Source organism: Hydra viridissima, unplaced genomic scaffold (assembly GCF_058129835.1).
Source record: "Hydra viridissima isolate aposymbiotic clone 2 unplaced genomic scaffold, HvirCarnegie_v1 scaffold_50, whole genome shotgun sequence".
NCBI lineage: Eukaryota > Metazoa > Cnidaria > Hydrozoa > Anthoathecata > Hydridae > Hydra > Hydra viridissima.
Window position 1 is genome coordinate 63,354 of NW_028324335.1, and position 19,147 is coordinate 82,500.

The window sequence follows — 19,147 nt, forward strand, 5'->3', positions numbered from 1 at the left end:
CGGATCCTTCTTTTCGTGCACATTGTAAATAATTTTTTGACTAATACATAGTGTTTGTATCCAAAAAGTTTTGCAAACTCTGATTTCTTCATTTGCTACAACAAAAAAATATTGAAAAGAATAATGTCTTTTTGAAAAACCTTCTTTAGTCTGACGAGCTGTTATATTACGTCTTGTAGAACTTAAAATGAAAAAGTTTTGCCTATCTTTGTCCATATTGTAGTATGACTGTTTAATTAAAATTCTCTGCTCAAAGAAAAGTTAAGCGTTGCATTTATACTTGCAGCTTTCTTTACATGTTTTTAAAATCTTTTTTGATGAAATTATCTTTTTAGTACTGCTAACATAAGACTCTCCAGACTGGCATAATTTCTTACGTTTATTCATTTTCCATTTTTCTGGTTGTCTAGATCTCTTTTTATTTGTTTTTTTACTACTTGTTAGGAGAAGACCATCTTTACCAAATCTATAAAAGATATTATAATGTAGAAAAGACAAAATTTTGAAAATTAACTAAACATTGAGATTATAAAAAGTAACCTTTGCAATCAAGAAAACATAATTTTGACAATAATCTTGAGTATTAAGTTATTAACTACACATAAATGACAAAAACACAATTTAAAAATACCAATATAGTAATACATCAGATAAAATTGGTATGGGAAAGGTGTACTCTTAATGATTCTTTTATTTTAACTTACCTTGCTTTTTCCGTTTGATTATCTGGATGCTGCGGAGACAAAGAAGATTCCAGAGAACAAACAACAGTGTTGAACGAAATACCTCTACTGTATAACAGAATAACATACAGTTAATGACTATAGAAAAAAAATAAAACTTAAAAACAGTACAACAAAAAATAAATTTGTACTTTATTCGGTAAAAAATTATAAGATTATTCAAATTTAAGCATTTGTGGTCTAAATTCGATCTCTTTTTGTTTATAAGTAAACGTTGTAATTAAATTAAATTTATAAAAACTTTACTCATTTGACTCTTCACTATTGCAATATTCATCATTTGAATCATCATTTATATTGGATGAAAAATTCTGATTAAAGTCTTCAGTAATTGCATATAAAACATCTTGCAAAGATAATTTCTTATTTTTGCGAGCAGCCATCTTTTATTTAAAACTTGAAATAAATTGGTTGTTTATGCCGATAGAACCTTCTAGCACAAACAATTTCTGAGGAACTTTATAATTCTGAACGATTGCTACAAAACCCTGCGTTGCAATTGGAACTTTTATCAAAAACTTGTTCAAATCTGGAGATTTTTTTAAAGGGTTTTAACAGATGATAGATATTGTCTACACCATCATGATTATGTTTACAACTCATTTTTTTCCAAAATGTCAGTTAGAACCCTATAATTTTCAATCGAAGACTTGTTGAACTGAATTTCGATTGCCTCTCGAACTTTTCTTTCAAATTTTTTGGGTTCTACTTTTAACGTCTTTACTTGATCCCATTTTATATTACATGAGCATTTCATTTTATGATGCCCAATTGCAGATTGTTCTAATTTTTCTTCAAAAACCTTTTTTTTGGTGTTGTTTTGTTCTTGTTGTTATTTTCATTTTTGTTTCGCCGATGTATTTTTGTTTACACTCGCATTCTATTAGGTATAGTCCGGGATGGCTATTTGATGGCAGTTTTGTTTTGTTGCGCGAAGTTAGCCAAGATTTAAGATTTGCATTGGATTTAAAGACTGCCCTGTAACCTGCTTTCCAAAAGATTTTTCGCAGTTTTGGTGATAATATTGGGATCCACGGTAGTGATATAGTTGGAATAGTTGCTTCGTTGTTAGATAAAACTATTTCATTATTTGAGTGTCGTTTTTTTATAACAATATTTGCAAGGTCTTGTAATTTCTTTTCGTATCCATTTTCAGCAAACACGTTTATTAGGAAATCGATTTCTTTATTTAAAAATTTTTTAGAGCAAATTGATAAAGCTCTATGAATAAATCCTTTAAATATTTCTTCTAAGATTTTTAGATCGCGGTTTGATTTGGGCTTAACCTGAATATTTGTTATTGCTTTTTTTTGATGTATGTTAAAATCTAACGAAAATTTCTTAGATAAAATAAAAAAAAAGTTTTGAGAGAATTCGGATTTATTGATGTTCATATATTATAATATATATATATATATATATATATATATATATATATATATATATATATATATATATATATATATATATATATATATATATATATATATATATATATATATATATACATATATATATATATATATATATATATATATATATATATATACATATATAAAACAACAATTAAAAATGTATTCTATAAAATAGACTACTCAATGTTCTTAAAAGAACAGAGCAATAATAAATTACTAGAAATCACTTATTAATTTCAATTTTTTTACACAAGGTTTCGTCAAGAGAGACTCTTCAGAAATCAAATTTTTGAAGAAACTTTTTTAGCGAAACATTGTGTACAAAAATACATTCGTTCGTTCGTTTCGTTCGATTCTGACTCTCTCTCGGGTCGTCACTCTCAGAATCTAGTTTTAATATTGCTACTACTAGTACTAGCTGTTAAAGTAGTTGTAGTCGTAATAGTAATGTATATATATATATTTTCTTGATATGTTTTATTATTTTTTAAAGTTATAATTTTTTGATGTTCAATTATCAATGTAATGTCAATCATATTAACTTTTTATTATCATCAATATAATTTTAGTCTATTGTTATTATTATGTTATACTTAATTGTATTAATTTAATATGGCGTATTAGTCTTAAGTTCTAATGGCCTTTTTATGGAGTTTTAATAGGGTTATTATTGTTTAATAAGTGATATGCGCGTAATTTTTATTATAGTAGTGAAATTGATTGTTCATTTTTATTCTAAGTGGTAAAGTTCATCTAAATTGTGTGTCCGTCTGTGGTGTTGATGTCCCCTTCATGAAATTATGGTAGAATCATTTTTTTTATCTGATTTGTTATTCATACAGGGTTAGGGTTACTAAAATACGTCGCCTCTATGAAGCTATTTTTGAAGTTGTTTAAATTTGCATGCGGTTTAAGTGTATATTTAAACCGCACACATATTATATATATATATATATATATATATATATATATATATATATATATATATATATATATATATATATATATATATATATATATATCACCTAATGGTCCCCAGGGTACCATCTCAAATTTGCTTCAAATTTCGACCACCCACAATAACAGGTGGTTACTAAAAATCCGGACTAACTTTAACTGAATTTTAAATGCCACAAGCTAAATCTTTTTTTTTTCTTTATGCTTATATCCATTTTAAAGCTTATTTAATTCTCTATAAGTTAATTTACTTGTTTTTAGATAATTAATAATAATTAAGAAAATAATGATGGCCAAGCAAGAAGAGGTAAGAAAACGGATTTACGAGTTCTATTTGAATAATAAATTGCAAGGTAAAAAGTTCACAGTAGCTCACTTCAATGCTGAAAAAATTCCAATAAGAATTATTATGATATAATCAAACGTTTTGAGAAAGATTCTGGGTACAAAAGAGTGCAAGAAAGTGGTCGTGTGGCCAAAATCATGCTCCCAAAAGGTATTAAGCGCCTAAAAATCATATTTGATCACAGTGACCGAGTTTCGATGAGGCAAGCTGGTCGAAAATATGGATGTAGTCATTCACATATCATTAAAACTCTTGCCAAGTACACTGACATCAAAAGTTATAAAAAAGAGGGTATACCTCATCGACATGAGAACCAGAATGAGCGAATTAAAACCGGCATTGATCGTCTTTATCGTGATTTAAAGGGAAATGGGTCATCCTTGACGACGAGTCTTACTTTACGCTGTCACACTCAACAATTAATGGAAACAGCACCTACTACTCTAGCAACAGAGACAAGACTCCACCAAGTGTTAATTATCGCAAAAAGCGCAAGTTCGAACCCAAGGTGCTTGTCTGGCTGGCCGCTTCTGACAAAGGTATTTCAAAGCCATTTTTTGTCCCCAGCGGCCTTGCAGTCAATAAAGCCATCTATGAAATTTATTCTATAAAGAGAAGATTAGTGGCGTTCATCAACGCTCATCATGCCGATGGTAATTATATAATTTGGCCGGACCTGGCGTCATCGCATTATGCCAAAACCGTGACCAACTGCTATGAGACTCATAACATCAATTTTATCAAAAAAGTTGACAATCCGCTAGCCGTACCGGATTGTCGTCCAATAGAAGACTTTTTGGCTATTTTGAAGACGTGAAGCAACTACAAACCAGAATAAAACTTTGTTTAAAAAAAATTGACCTTAACCTTGTATTTTCACTTTTTGGGTCAACTCGTGTTAGAGTTGGCCGAATCCGAAGAAACAGACTGGTTGAAGACAAACTTAGATAAAATAAGTAATTAAAAACTCTTTTCAATGATAGTTTTATTTAATCTCTACCATAAAAACTATGGGAGTAATTGCCCATAAAAGTTTGTCCGGATTTTTAGTAACCACCCGTTATTTCTGAAAAAAATACAAACCTCAAAATTTCAGCTTGAATGACCGAACCGTTCCATAGTTATGATTGATTTAATATTAACAAAAATTAGAAAAACCTGAGTGTCTGGAGCTTACAGTAGATTTTTTTGATTTTTGACAGAGCATAACTGAATAAAAAAGGTGATCACCCTAAATTTTGTATGTTAATAGTTTTTCAACCATGTAATCCAATTTTGCACGTGTTTTTGACTGATTTTAAACAATTTTTTAGTTTTTGTACCTCAAAGTTGCTAATTAACGCAATATTAGACAAAAGTTTGTAAACTTTGATGTGCTACAGTTCAATACGAATAGAGAAGCTGTGCCAGTTTGTTCTTACTTTTGTGTATTTAGAGTAACCATATGCGAAAAAATTGAAATTATGTGTTAAAAGTTATTTTAGCACTTACAGCAGCCTGTTAAAATATCACTTTTTAAAAAAAAGATACGATAAATTACATTTACATTGCAGGCATAGAAAGTAGTGTTGTCAGTTAAAATAAATTATAAAACTTATTACTGGAGAGGTTCTATTTATAGACAACCACCAAAAAAGTTTCAAAGAGCTATACTCTATTTTATGACATAATTTTAGCATTTTGAGTGCAATGCTTTTTTAGTTTAAAGGGATACTTAGTAGCGCAAGTTATATTACATTTCAAAAATCAAAATCAAAATCAAAAATGCTGAAAGTAGAAGTGTATATACACATGAAACACAAGAACACTAATTTCTTTATCTCTGGTTTACATTACTCATGATACAGTCATAATCATTATTAGCAAGTTTGTAGTTACGAGCATTCTACCCTTAATGGCTAGACCATTTATTTGACAAATTACTTTGTCAAATGGAACCCAACACTGATTTGATCGTGTATCATTAGTCCATTTTAAATTTAGTTTGTTTTTATGCATAAATTTTACATTACCATTTTCGTTTTCATTACAAATCTCAAGCACAAGCCCTCTGCTTGAGATTTGTAATTCATCATCATAAAAACATGCAATGCTTTTACCAGGTTGAATGTTTGAAGGATTTTTTTTTTTTTTACCAAGTTAATATTATTCAGCAAATGGGTATCAAAGACAGTATCGCTAGAGATTCTCCGTAAAACTCTTCCCACACAACATTTCTCTGACATGTTTTACTACTCTAAAGAAATCAAAATTGAGGGTTAATTATGTACCATAATCTAAAATAAAACATTTTTTTAATTTTCCAGTAATAAAACTAGTAAAAACGAACTCTCAAGTACAAACGTAATTAAAACTGTCTTAAATGCAACCAATAAACTATTTATAAATATTACTATTTCTGCGTACACAAAACTTTTTAGTTTTTGGTTCTTGCAATATTAAAAGCTAAAATAATAAAATCCAAAAAGTACTGTGCAGATTTAGATTTTACTACAAACTCTTGAAGCAATTGAATTATTTTACACAAACTATGACCATGTGAAAATTATACCATTAAAATTATATTATATGCATAAAATTAAACAAAATATATTATAAAACCATATCAAATAAATTAAGTTAAGACACTGATAATGTTATTTTATGGAAAACTGATTATATTTATTCAGGGAAAAATCAAAATTATACACCTAACTCATAGGGCTACAATCATATCATAAGATAGAGTACAGGCCTTAAAATTTTTTTTGGTGATTGTCTATATATGGAACCTTGCCAGTAATATATTTCATAATTTATTTTAACTATCTACGCTCCTTTCAACCCAGGACAAAATTTGTATAGATTTTCTATACAAAAAAGCAATCCTTTTTTCTATAGGCTTTTGGAACATTCTCTATAGAAATTCAACTACTATAAGTCTATAGAATATGCAATTGATAGTCTATGGAAGTTTCTATAGAAAAGATCAATACTATTTTTTATAGGCTTTTGAAAAATGGTCTACAGAATTTTAACTACAGAAAGTCTATAGAAGTTTCTATAGATCGTATTTTTCGAGAGTGTATAGAAAATATTTTCTATTATCTTTTAGATGGTCTATAGAATCGATGGGATATATTCCATCGATTATAGTCTATATTATATATTACATCAATAATATACTACATATATTACAGACAATAAAATTGCTACCTATACCAATTTCATAGACTTTTTATGATATTCTATAAACCATCTGTATATTACATATGAGGAATATTTGCTATTGGGAGAAAAAACAAGAAAAAGTGCATTTATAAACTTTTAAAACAAATGACTATATATTAAATAATCAAAAAAGACAGAAATACACTATGTACATTCGTATAACATCTTTCATATTTTAACTCTTTTTAACTTTCAACACAATATTTAATTTCAATTTGATTGCTGTTCACATATCCTTTGACGACACACCCGGTATTTGACAGGCAAAGGCTAAAAATACAAAAGAGTTCAATTATTTATTGATTTCTTTTGTTTAATAAAGAAATTCAAATGCTATAACTATTTACCAACAACACCATCAACAAGGTCTTGACAAATTTTGGGTTTTGCTACTTTGTCAGAGTGAGCATTACTTTGCTTGTCAGAAAAACTGAAACTTCTTAGATAGTCTGTGTTTCCCACCAATGACACCAAAAGATCATTTACAAATTTATTTGCACCATGCGATTTGTTACATTTGCTGAATTTTACATGGTCAATGTATATTTTGTGACCTGGCACTAATTGTTTCTAAATTACAAAGTAAAAGTACTATGAATATAGTTTATATAATTAAACATATAAATAAAAAAATAAATAAATTTTGTAACATGAAAATTCTTACTCTACTAGATCCATCTGGGTATTTAGGTTCTTTCCAGATTGGAATGCGTTTCAGTAAAATTTGATTTAGAAAAAAGGCTGTCATTAAAGGCATTACTATTTGTAATGCTAAATGAATGATTAAGTTGATCAGACATATCCAAAGAGTTGAGAGTGTGAGAGGTTGCTCTACTAGACCCATATAAATTGCTGGGTGCCTTCCACTTCTGAAAAGATGAATGAAAACATTGAGTTACATTGAAGTCACTTGCATATTGATTTGAGTTAGAGGAAAGACTTTTTGTCAACTTTGGTATATGATGTGTTAAGGAAGATAAATCATGGGCCTTGTTTAACTGCAAAACTCCATTGAATAAGTTCATCAAGTTTAATTTCTAAAGCAACTTTATCTGCATTCTAAAATAAGAACATAAAGGAAAACTGAATTTAACTAGCTAAAATTAGAAGCATTTATAATATACAATACATATACAATGTTTTCAATAACTTCAATCTTTTCTTCAACACGCAATCATTTAGTTTTTGCACAACTTTTACAATCATATTTCTAAAATAAGCTGATGAATTTGAATGCAATATTTTAAAATAGTATTTAACATTTATAAAAAACAGTTTTTAAAAATGTTTATCATAACCACACCATTAAAGTTATTTTGGTAATGGTGGAACAGCTTTTACAAGGGTGTTTGCTTGATTGTTCAACTCCTCCAAATCATCTTAATTATTTAAAGTATAAAATAGTATAATACTTATTTCATTAAAAAAAATGGAAATTTTACACCTGCATAAAAATGTATATATATCCTAAAAATCTACTTACCCTCAATTTTAAGACCTCTGCCTCATAATTTTTCCAAGTAGGAGAGCCAGACTTTAATGCCTGGTTCTGCAACAATCCATTGAAATTTGATGGCCACTGTACAACAACATTTTCTGCATATACAACTGGACCTTTAATTAAGTCCATTCGACCAACCTAAATGAAATTAGTTAACTAGTAATAAGTATTAAAATTACTAATGATATAAGTTTTCCCACAGACAAATGGAAAACATTAAATGAATTTTCAGTTTATACCAGCCAAAAAAGAAATAAAATAGAAATAAAGTGCTGCAATGAAACAAATGAAATACTTTTACTATTACTAATTAATACTATTTTATTTATTTTTATTATTTGCTGTAAATTAAATTTAATTGTATATATATATATATATATATATATATATATATATATATATATATATATATATATATATATATATATAAACAAAAAAACAACAACTATGTATAGTACTTAAGATTTCATGCCTAATGGCAATCATCAACAATGAAATATAAATCAAAAATGTAAAAACCATTACAAAATTACAAAAATTACTGTGTCGTGTGCTCTAACATCATAATACAAAGAGAGGTGGAAAGGAAATGTAGAAAGAAAGAAAGAAAAGAAAGAAAGTAAGAAAGAAAGAAAGAAAGGTAAAAAAGAAATAAAGAAAGAAATAAAGAAAAGAAAAGAAATAATGAAAGAAAAGAAAAGAAAAGAAAAAAAGAAAGAAAAAAGAAGGAAGAAAGAAGGATAGAAAGAAATGAAGGAAGGAAATAAAGAAAGAAAGCAATAAAGGAATAAAAAAAAGAAAGAAAGACAGCAAGAAAGAAAGACAGAAAGAAAGACAGAAAGAAAAAAAGAAAGAAAGAAAGAATTTAGGCCTAGTCGCCAGTGTGAAATTTGGAAAGAAGAAATTTGTTTCTATGCCTGCATTTTGAAACCAATTCGCTCTTCTTATCAAATAAGAGACCTTCTTGAAACATTATAATCATGTACTTCTTTTTATATTTATATATATTTGTATTTATATATATATTTATATATATATATATATATATATATATATATATATATATATATATATATATATATATATATATATATAATTTTGTTATTATATGAACTAAATAATTAGCATGGTTTATATTCAGGGGCGTGTACAGGAATTTTCTTGGGTAAGTCGCAATTTTAACCCCTCCCCAAAAATGTTAAGTTTTAGCATCCCCCCTTCCTCATTGGCAAACACATATATGAGGTAAGACGGCTTAGCAATCGCCCAATATTTTATCGCACATGATGCTAACCATTATCAAGCATCATCGGTTCGCACGCTATCTGTTTTAGAAGAAAATGATGATAACCATAGTCAGCACCAACGCTTAACAATTACACACGACCTATTCTTATATCAAAAAATTATTACTTGTTTTATAGACAAACATCCAAATATTATATTTGGATGTTTGACTTTAAAACAAGTAATATTTTTTTCCAATCTTTCTTTCTAATGGAATAACTCTGATTAACATTTTGTTTGGAGAGTTATTTGAACTTGAGAGTTGGTCGACATTTTAAGCGAATAATTAAACTGTCTAAAATTTATGTTTAAGAAGCGTTTAATAAATACATACCAAACAGTGTGTATGTACTAAGGGAAGTCCGAATTCAATTTTCAATATTTTAAACCCTTTCTTTCTTTTTATATTGTTCAAAATGCAAGTAATTAAAAAGATACACAGCTTTGTATCAAATAATTGGGGATGCCCATTGATATATTTTAATATATGCTTGTTGTTAATTATAGCGTCCTCCTCCTGATGATAAATATCAATAGAATTTGACTAAAACTTTACTCAGGGTGTAATTAGAAAGGGAAGTCCGGAATTTGTTCTCTAAGAAATAATTACTTTTATTTTTTTAAAATTAATAAAAGAAAATATTTAAAAAAGGAAGTACTCTATAACTTAATAAAAAAAAGGAATGTCCATTCAAGTTTCTTATTAATTCATTTAAGTCAAAAATTAAAACAACATCCGTTTAAGTATATAAATCTTTTTTTTTTTTAAATAAACTTTAGACCGTTCTCGATTTGACAAGCACTATAATAAAATACTGAACTGTAAATCTAATTGTTAGATTGGGTTAAAATCTTCTTACCATCCGTTCGAACAATTAACCTTGTATACTTTGCTTAATTATTGCTTTAGTTTGCTATAATCATTCGCTCTGTTTCCTTCTATTTACCGACGCATCATATTTATTCAGCAAAATATTGAAGTTGTGAAATATATATATATATATATATATATATATATATATATATATATATATATATATATATATATATATATATATATATATATATATATATATATATATATATATATATATATATATATATATATATATACATACTTCGGGTATGTCCAGCGACGTAGCAGACATCCCCTAGACACGCCCCTAATATTACATTACTTAAAGTTTCACGCAATAGCGATCATCAGATGTTATAAACCGTAAAAAAACGTAACGACAAAAAAATACGAAAAAGTGCTATGGATGTCTGCTATGATGGCATTAAAGTTTTTTATTAAAAATTTATTTTCATGGCGGCACTTTGATGTTAGTTCGCTTCGTTTATTAAGCAAGTCTAGTTTTGAAGTAATAATGTGGTACTTTTCGGTCAAGCACAAATTACAGTAATTACCACCAGGTTTAAATGGTTCTGCCTGATCGAGAATATTCCACATAAGGATGGGTTCTAAACATTTACTTTTGCACTCCCATACAAATTTAGAAAGTTCAGTGGAGTTTGCTTTACTTTCATAACGAAAAGAATTCTTATGCTTATGCTTATAATATAAACCAAGCTAATTATTTAGTTTATATAATAACAAAATAATATATTCGCTCTACTTATTCTACGCTGTATTTAGCACTTTTACTGGAAGTATTAACATAATTTCTACAATACTATATATATATATATATATATATATATATATATATATATATATATATATATATATATATATATATATATATATATATATATATATATGGCGCTATTTTCCTTTCGCACCCACCTATTTTTATTGCAGATTACAAAAAATCGTCATCTAAAAGTAATAAAACGTATAGGAAACAATGCTTTTAGAACAACTTAATATTCTCTAAATTCAATCTGAAAGTGTTAAAAATTCATACGCAAACGCTAAAATTCGCCATTTTTTCAACGTGATGACGAATTTAAAATAATTACTAAAATTTTAGAATTATAGATCTGGTTTTTATTGCTTGGTAGTTTTATCATAATTTCCGCTTTAATTAACATTTGGATCAACCGTTTGAGTTTCTAACTTTTTCAGATTGAGTTTAGAGCATATTAAGTTGGTCAAAAAGTATTGTTTTCTATACGTTTTCTTACTTTTGTAAAGAAATAAACTACTAAAATTGAAAAGAAAAAGTTCCTAGATATTGGGATGCTACAGCTCCACTATTATTTATTTAAAAATATATAATTAGCCTATTTATGTATATATATATATATATATATATATATATATATATATATATATATATATATATATATATATATCAATATATATCAATATATATCAATATATATCAATATATAATATATATAAAACATTATTGTAACATTATTTCTTACAACATTTTTTAATATAAAAATCCACAATATAAAATTCAATAGACGTTATTTTCTCAAGACACATGTTCTTTTGTAGAATATCTCTATGATCTAATATTAGATCAATTCTGTAGACAAAGTTTCTAGAACCCAGGACAAAAAGTTCTATAGATTTTCTATAAAACTATTTTATTTCTATAGGAGTTCTATAAAAATAATTGAGTTCTTTAAAATTTCTATAGACAATTTCTTAAAGTCTATAGAAATTTCTATACCCAAGAAAAAATTTGTATAGATTTTCTATACAAAAAATGAATCCTTTTTTCTATAGGCTTTTGGAACATATTTTCTATAGAAATTCAACTACTAAAAGTCTATAGAATATGCAGTTGAAAGTCTATAGAAGTTTCTATACAAAAAATCAAACCTTTTTTCTATAGGCTTTTGGAACATATTGCCTATAGAATTTCAACTGCTAAAAGTCTATAGAATATGCAATTGAAAGTCTATAGAAGTTTCTATAAAAAAGATCAATACTATTTTCTATAGGCTTTTGAAACATGGTCTATAGAAATTTAACTACAGAAAGTCTATAGAAGTTTCAATAGATCGTATTTTTCTAGAGTGAATAGAAAATATTTTCTATTATCATTTAGATGGTCTATAGAATCGATGGAATATATTCCATCGATTATAGACTATATTATATATAGTACATATATTATATATTACATATATTATATATTACAGATATAATATACTACATATATTATAGACAATAAAATTGCTAGCTATAGCAATTTCATAGACTTTTTATGATATTCTATAAACCATCTGTATATTACATATGAGGAATATTTGCTATTGGGAGAAAAAATAAGAAAAAGAGCATTTATAAACTTTTAAAACAAATGACTATATATTAAATAATCAAAAAAGACAGAAATACACTATGTACATTCTTATAACATCTTTCATATTTTAACGCTTCTTAACTTTCGACGCAATATTTAATTTTATTTTGATTGCTGTTCGCACATCCTTTGACGACACTCCCAGTATCTGACAGGCACAAGCTAAAAATACAAAAGAGTTCAATTAATTATTTCTTTCGTTTAATAAAGAAATTCAAATGCTATAACTATTTACCAACAACACCATCAACGAGGTCTTGACAAATTTTGGGTTTTGCTACTTTGTCAGAGTGAGCATTACTTTGCTTGCCAGAAAAACTGACACTTCTCAGATAGTCTGTGCTTCCCACCAATGACACCAAAAGATCGTTTACAAATCTATTTGTACCATGCGATTTGTTACATTTGCTGAATTTTACATGGTCAATGTATATTTTGTGACCTGGCACTAATTGTTTCTAAATTACAAAGTAGAAGTTTTATGAATATAATTCATATAATTAAATATATAAATAAAAAAAAATAGATAAATTTTGCAACATGAAAATTCTTACTCTACTAGATCCGTCTGGGTAGTTAGGTTTTTTCCAGATTGGAATGGATATACAAACAGGAGTTTCAGTAAGATTTGATTTAGAAACAAGACTTTCATTAAACGCATTACTATTTGTTATGCTAAATGAATGATTAAGTTGATCAGACATCAGAAGAGTTGAGAGTGTGGGAGATTGCTCCACTAGACCCATATGAAGTGCTGGGTGCCTTCCACTTCTGAAAAGATGAATGAAAACTTTGAGTTACATTGAAGTCACATGTATTTTCTAATTCAACAGAATCATTTAATAAATCTGAATATTGATTTGAGTTAGAAGTAAGACTTTTTGTCAATTTTGGTATATGATGTGTTAAAGAAGATAGATCACGGGACTTGTTTAACTGCAAAACTGCATTGGATAAGTCCTGGGTTGATTTTTCTAATGAACTTAACACACAAATAATCCCTAAAAAAGTCATTAAAGCAAATAAGTTAAAATAATAAAGTTAATATTATAAAATGCAATGCATTTCAGAAACAATAAAGCCAAATAGAAAACAAAATAACATTCACTTTTTTCATATTCAGAATGCTTTTTCATTGATGTCTCCATTGTAGTGAGAAGTTGAGCAAATCCTAATTAAATAATCATTTCAAATTTTTTAACGATGCATAAATTATTTTTAAATGCATTTCAAAGCTTTACTTACTATTTTCATTGCATTCCTTTCCTTTAAGATCCCCTTAAATACAATACAGCTATATTAGCTTCATTAAAAAAAAAATGACATCATGGAGACCCCTCCAAACCACAAAAGTGTGGAACCCTGTGTGTACATACATACATACATACATACATACATACATACCTACCTACCTACCTACCTACCTACCTACCTACCTACCTACCTACCTACCTACCTACCTACCTACCTACCTACCTACCTACCTACCTACCTACCTACCTACCTACCTACATACATACATACATACATACATACATACATACATACATACATACATACATACATACATACATACATACATACATACATACATACATACATACATACATACATACATACATACATACATACATACATACATACATACATACATACATACATACATACATACATACATACATACATACATATAAAAATGTAGATATGTATAAATTTAAAGACACCTGTCGCTCTTTCTTGCAGTTGTTCTCTTAAAACTTTATTCTCTTCTTTCAGTTCGTCAAGTTTAATTTCTAAAGCAACTTTATCTGCATTCTAAAATAAGAACATAAAGGAATACTGAATTGAACAAAGTTTACTATTAAATTAAAAAGAATTTACCGCAAACCCATAGTTAAAATTAGAAGTATTTATAATATACAATAAACGTACAATGTTTTTAATAACTTCAATGTCTTCTTCAACACGCAATCGTTTAGCTTTTGCACAACTTTTACCATCATATTTCTAAATTAAGCTGATAAACTAGAATGAAATATTTTTAAATAGCATTTAACATTTATAAAAAGTTCTTAAAAATGTTCATCTTAACTACACACTTAAAGTTACCTGATTTGGTAATGGTGGCACAACTTTTACAAGGGCATTTGCTTGATTGTTTAGCTCCTCCAAATCATCTTAATTATTTAAAATATAAAATATTATAAATATTTTTCCACCTGCATATAAATGTATATATATCCTAAATTTTACTTACCCCCCGATTTCAAGACCTTTGCCTCATAATTTTTCCAAGTAGGAGAACCAGACTTTAACGTCTGGTTCTGCAACAGTGCATTGAAATGACTTGATGGCCACTCTACAACAACATTTTCTCCATATGTAACAGGACCTTTAATCCAGTCAGTTCGACCAACCTATATGAAATTAGTTAACTAATAATAAGTATTTATTTTTAAAGAGATTTTATACCTTTACTCTATCAAACTTTTCCATTTTATCAAAAAAGAAAAATTAAAATAATACCTCAATAGAATTATCAACAACAAAATTGTAAATAGAATATTCAAAATTCATTTTAATTTAAGTCTTTTCTTTGCTATTTCAAAAAGTCAAAAAAACTAAAAAGCAATAAATGATATTAACAAATTTAAAAAATAAAATAAAATAATCTTCTTTTTATAATAATCCTCTAATTATTATTGTCCCCTGTAGTTGCTCTTTTTTAAATTTCTTATGTTTAATTTATACAAGCCAAAGTAAGGAAGTCATTCAATTTATACCAGTCAAAAACAAGGAAGTCAGACACATTGACTTTCTGTTGTAATAACAAAAATATTAAAATACTGATAATATAAATTTTCCCACAGACTAATGGGAAAATTTAAATGAAGTTTCTGTTTATACAAGCCAAAAAAGAAACAAAATAGAAATAAAGTGCTGCAATAAAGCACATGATTAGTAATAAGAAATATTTTTACTATTAGTAATTAATGATATTTTATTTTTATTATTATTTATTTTGAAAATAAAAGTTTCTTTATTTTAATGATTTTTTTAAACAATTTTAAATCTTTAGATCACTCTTAATGCATCATGTTTATTAATATTTACATTAATTTAGTTTTGAACTTTTTGAACTATTTCTTGCACCTAACAACCACCCAAATCACCTAACTTCAACATTTTGATTTTGTTTTTATGACTCTTTTATACTTTAAAGGATCCTTATTGATAGCAGTTGAATATATTGATATATTTGTTGAAAATGACAATACTGTTGACAATAATGAATATTTTAATAGAAAAATTATTATTAACATATTTTTATAGTTTTTTATAAATAAAATAAAAATTGTTTTAAAATCCAAAACAAGATGAAAGCAATTCTGACATTTTTCTTTAATTTTATATTTTAATTAATATTTTTTAGTAATGTTTTTTAATCTTTAAATGTTACTTGCAGATTCTTCCATTGTACAATCATTTTTCACCATTAATTTGCATGTATATATATATATATATATATATATATATATATATATATATATATATATATATATATATAATGCAGTGCTGATCCTAACCCCAACTGTAAAACTTTTCGACAGGCTAAGAGTAGACATGAATGAATCTATTAGGAACAACAATGTAAGTGTCGTCAACTTTAACTACTTTAGATATAATCTTTGTTGCATCATAAGCAAAAATATGTTTATCAAAGTCACCTTTGTAATAATACCAATCAGTATTACAAGAAAGAAAATGTTTCTTTGATTGCAACTTGTATCCAACAATGAAATAGGATAAACTTATCTTTAATATTGCTTTTATAAGAAACACAAAACCAAATGACAGTTTAACATAACAATTGCTCCGTTTTTTCCTATTACAAAAAGAATGTGTTGAAATAAGTTGTCCATAAACATGCATGCGATAACAAGAAAAAATTTCTTCAAAATTAGAAACACCAGCTGTTTTTAATGCTTCCATTGTAAGAAAATCAATAACTGCTGGTTTTATATCAAGATGCACAAGACTTTCTGAAGTTGGCAGAGATTGTCTAAATATATCATTAAATAATACTTGAAAACCTTCAGATCGAGTTGTATCTTTAAGAATAAAGGATATATTGTTTAACAAAAGGACTGATTTAGCAATTTGTTCTGCAGCAAACACTGTACCATTGTGCATTTTTTTCATTGCTCCAAGGTAATTTTCAAAAGTGAAACATGAAGTTGCCCATAAAGGCCCCCAATTTTTTACACTTAAAGCTAAGTGACGAAGTAGGTGTATATTGAAGAGACAATGATTTTTTCCATATAACAATTCCACATCTGATGAAAATTCATTCTACAAAGTGTTGGCATCATCCACCATTCCTTGATGAATTGAATCAGATACAAGAAGCATTATAGCTGTGACAAGTTTTATCCAATGAGAAAAATATGGTGCAGGTATTCTATTTTTTACTAAAGGCCAACCAAAAAAAAGAAAGTTCTGCCATTCGGAAGCTTTCCATTTCTTCTTTTCAGTTAAAGAACGAGTGTCACGACCACAATTATTTGGTAGATTGATATTTTTCCAACTGTTACTGATATCACATATATTTTGAACTGAAAGAGAATAATCAGCACCACGATTATCAATCCACAATGACACAAAATGTTTAGTGACTCCTAACAAGACACTGTGCATGTAGTCAGGAATAGTATTATTGATTATATCAAAGCATGGAATATCCATAAGAATTGAAGTACCTTTTACCCCATTAATAGGATAACCTACTGCAACAGCATTTATGCAACTATCATATGTATCATATTACTGCAACTATCATATGTAAATCTTTTGAACAATGTTGAAAATTGATATGTCTATATTCATGTGCTCCATCGTGATGCTCACCTTTAGCATAGCAAAAGTCACATCCATAATATCCGTTGAGTTGTTTAGTATTTGTAAAAATTGGACGGGCTATAGTATCAGTAGTGAAAATAGTAGTTAGACAGCGTGTATGCTGATCATTGCCCCAAGTAAATCCGATATTCCATAATGATTTTGCTTCTGCTACAAATGGCTTCAAAAAAGTAGTAGCAATTGGTTTGTCTTTACCTAACCAAATTCCAGCGCAAATAATATTTTTTTTCCTGTCTGAAGGAATAAGTTCATTGATTGATGCCAAAATTGGATAAATTGATCTTGTTGAAGAGTTGTACAAAGGAGAACCATCAATATTAAAAGTTAAAGTAATATCATTGGGAAGCAGAGGCAGTTTTTTGTATGCATCTCCATTTATGACATCTGACTTGTAATAATTAGCTCGATTTTTGTCCATGAAACGTACATTTCTAGACTCTAGTATATTTCTCAATTGATTTTCTATTCCACAATACAGGAAATAAGAATCTTGTGCCATACTTCTTTTTTTATCATACAAGGTATTACACATAGGACATTCCCCTGTTTCCACTTCCCCAAGATAATACTGACAGTCTAGGCAATACAGATGAACTTGAACTTGCTCATGAATACTGCTTAATTGCTTTTCATATAAATAAAAAGAAGAATAGGGAAAGTCTGGTTTTAACAGGCATACTAGTTTTAGTAAATCTTCTATTGCAACATCAGACAATCCATGTCGTAAAGAGATTGAAAGAATCAAAACAAAAATTTCAGAAATTGAAACAAGAGCAACACTGTCTACACCTTCTTCAACCAAATCATTGGGTTCCTTTTCTTTTTCTACTATATCAATAGGTAGTTGCATGGTTACATTGAAATTAGCATCATCTATACCTCTTTCTACTTCAGAATCAAATACATTTTCAGCTGAAATCTGACTGATATTGTCTGTTAATCTACATTTTCTATTTCTGCACAAAGTTGAACGTGGGATTTCAACATTATCTGCTTGAAGATAACGTTTGTAATGTTTCATTTTACTTTACCTATATAAAATAGACTTTACCATAAAAGTATATTTATTATTATTATTATTATTATTATTATTATTATTATTATTATTATTATTATTATTATTATTATTATTATTATTATTATTATTATTATTAGTATTAGTATTAGTATTAGTATTAATATTAGTATTAGTATTAGTATTAGTATTAGTATTAGTATTAGTATTAGTATTAGTATTAGTATTATTATTATTATTATTATTATTATTATTATTATTATTATTATTATTATTATTATTATTATTATTATTATTATTATTATTATTATTATTATTATTATTATTATTATTATAATTATTATTATTATTACTGTTGTTATTATTATTATTATTATTATTATTATTATTATTATTATTATTATTATTATTATTATTATTATTATTATTATTATTATCATTATTATTATTATTATTAATAAATTTAATCTACAACAAAAAAATC

General features: G+C 27.0%; 3 pseudogenes; all 3 read right to left on the reverse strand.

Moving 5' to 3' along the window:
• Nucleotides 1-6,846: 6,846 nt before the first annotated feature.
• On the reverse strand, nucleotides 6,847-7,719 carry LOC149876055 (uncharacterized; annotated as a pseudogene).
• Nucleotides 7,720-12,705: 4,986 nt separating this feature from the next.
• On the reverse strand, nucleotides 12,706-15,422 carry LOC145186792 (uncharacterized; annotated as a pseudogene).
• Nucleotides 15,423-16,310: 888 nt separating this feature from the next.
• On the reverse strand, nucleotides 16,311-18,719 carry LOC149876056 (uncharacterized; annotated as a pseudogene).
• Between the last annotated feature and the right edge of the window lie 428 nt (nucleotides 18,720-19,147).